The sequence below is a fragment of the Pongo pygmaeus genome, chromosome 9, assembly GCF_028885625.2.
Source record: "Pongo pygmaeus isolate AG05252 chromosome 9, NHGRI_mPonPyg2-v2.0_pri, whole genome shotgun sequence".
In the NCBI taxonomy this organism is placed as follows: Eukaryota; Metazoa; Chordata; class Mammalia; order Primates; family Hominidae; genus Pongo; species Pongo pygmaeus.
In genome coordinates this window covers 5810371-5812937 of record NC_072382.2, presented here as the reverse complement: position 1 = coordinate 5812937, position 2567 = coordinate 5810371, and positions in this window count along the sequence as shown.

Here is a 2567-nt window from a genome sequence, read left to right as displayed (position 1 = left end):
GGCTGGAGGCGAGGAGACCTCTAAGTAGAGCTGGGAAGGAGGAGTGGGGGCCCTGCTCCTGTGAGAGGTGGCAGGTGGGCAACGATGGCCATGGCTGGGCTGGAGGGAAACTGCTGACCCATGTCACTCGAGCGGGACATGAGACTGGCCCAGGCAGAAGGGCCTGAGACCCCAGGGCCCTCATCAAACGTTCACTGGCTGCTTGGGGTTTGATGAAGGGTCCGGCAGTGTGCCCCCTCTGGGAGGCAATCTTGCCCGGCTCATCCACCTCTGGCATTTGTTTCAGTTGCCAAGAATGTGTTTGGGGGTGCCAGGGCCGATGGTCCCGTTTTCCACCTGGCAAGTAGTCCTGCCGCATAACTGAAAGGCAGCGACTCCACATGACCACGGGGCAGGCAGGATGGCGAGCTCTGCTCCAACCTGCGTGGGGGCAGCGGCCCCGGGAGGCGGACTCCGGGCTGGACAGGGGACACGGGGGAAGAGTCAATCTGGTAGAGGTTACAGAGGGGCCACCCACTTGGCTGGTGCAAGCAGGAACGCTCTCCAGAGAGGCCACCCTTCCAGGCTCTGGGGACCCGTGCATAGGGGTGGAGAGTTCTGGCATTTATTATTATTGTTTGTTCCAGAACAAAATTCACTGCCATTCTCAGTTGGCCAATAATGTGGTAGGAACAGGTGGGAGCTACCCCCAGATACAGGGTGCTGGGTGCTGTGCTGATTTTCTGGGGCTGCTATGCAAAGTACCACAGCCTGAGTGGCTTTAGACAATGGAGATGTGCTGTGTTGCAGTTCTGGAGGCCAGAAGTCCCAGGTGCAGGTGCCGGCAGGACCGGGCACCCTCTGAAGGCCCTAGGGAAGCATCCCTCCTTGCTGCTCCTGGCTTGCGGCTCTGGTGTTCCTTGGCTTGTGGCTGCATTGTTCCAGTCTCTGTCTCTCTCTTCATGTGTCTTCTCCCCTGTGTGTCTCTGTCCACATTTCTCTCTACTTATAAGGACATCGATTATATTGGATTCAGGGCCTTCCCTGCTCCGGTATAACCTCAACTTATTACATCTGCAGGAACCCTATTTCCAAATAAAGTCACATCTGAGATTCCAAGTGGATGTGAATTTTAGGGGCACACGATTCTACCTTTCCAGGTGTTTTCTGTCTCACAAGCATCCATGGGCAGGCAGCTTTTTGATTTTTACGGTGAGGGGCGGACCCAGCGTTGCTTTGAATGGCCTCATGCTAGGCATTGGGAGGGGGTGAAGGCCAGAGAGTGGGGTGCAGGTATCAGGAATGAAGGGATGGGGGCCGGGGGCTCTAGCATCCAGTCTTCCTTCTGATCCCAGCCTTGCCATTTTCAGCTGTTTGGTGTTTGAGCAAATTATTGGACCTGCCTGAACTCTAGTTTCCACATCTGTAAGGTGGGCCCATTATTTCTCCGCGCTGCATTGGCATCAGTTGCTGATTCTCTGTAGCGAATGGAGACGACAGAGTCGGTTTGTACGGGGCCGGGAATGGTGTCCTCAGAAATGTTCCAGGGGCGGGCCCAGCTTCTTCTCCACCCGCTGGCTGCACAGACTCCTTGTGCTTTGGGTGCCTCATCTGCAGAATGGGAATAACCACAGTTCCTGCCCTGTTGGCTTAAGGCGAGGACAGGTGGGAGGCAGGCCCAAAGCCCTCCTGGGTGCCTGGCCCGGGGCCAGCCTTCGATGCAGATCAGCCTCCGTGCAAGTCACTCTGGGGCTCAGGCATCTGGAGATGGTCGGGGAGGCTCTTGCAGACCTTTCTGCTTTCCCCCGAGACCCTGGCTCCACCGTGGGTTTTGTTGGCATTATTGGAGGGCGGTGGGGAGTGAGTGCCGGCGAGATGGACCTGGTAGCGATGACAGTTGCCAGCCACATCTCCAACGTGGACTTGGTCCCAGCCTGGCAGCACAGGTGAAGCTGGGAGTGGTATGTGCAGGGCTGTCTGCATAAGCGGCATCCCAGAGCCTTCCTCTTGGACACTGACCGACGGGACATCGGGCCACGCAGCATCCACGCGCAAGCACTTGCCACCAAGTGTGTCTGCAGCGAGAAGATGCCAGGGGCTTGTGTGACAGCGGAGCTGCCAGCGCCCACCTGCTGGGTCGAAAGCACCTGTCTCTGCCCAGAAGGGAGGGTCCCGTGGTGGGTGAATGAAGGTTGGGTTGGTTTCACAGACCCCCCCTCGTGCCCACTCTGCCCATCTCTCTGTCTAGACCGAGGCCACGTCAGCTGGCAGGGCCTGTGAGCCCTCTGGCCTTACATTTCCTTGGTCTGGGCCTCTCTCTGTCACATGGTGAATGATCCCTGAGCAAACAGTGCCATGTCCTTGGGGAGCTTCGGTTTGAAGGGGCCCCACCATGGGTCTTTTGTAATGTGAGCCATTGCCCCGTGGATTGGGGTTTCCATGGATTGGTGGGGCACACCGCACCTGTGGTCAGCCCCCACCCCCATCTTTGAGTCTGGGTAAGACAACTCCAGCCTTGCCCGGCCCCGGGTGCCCCCACAGCTCATTCACCTGGCACAGAGAGGCAGTGAGCAACCAAGAAAGGCACT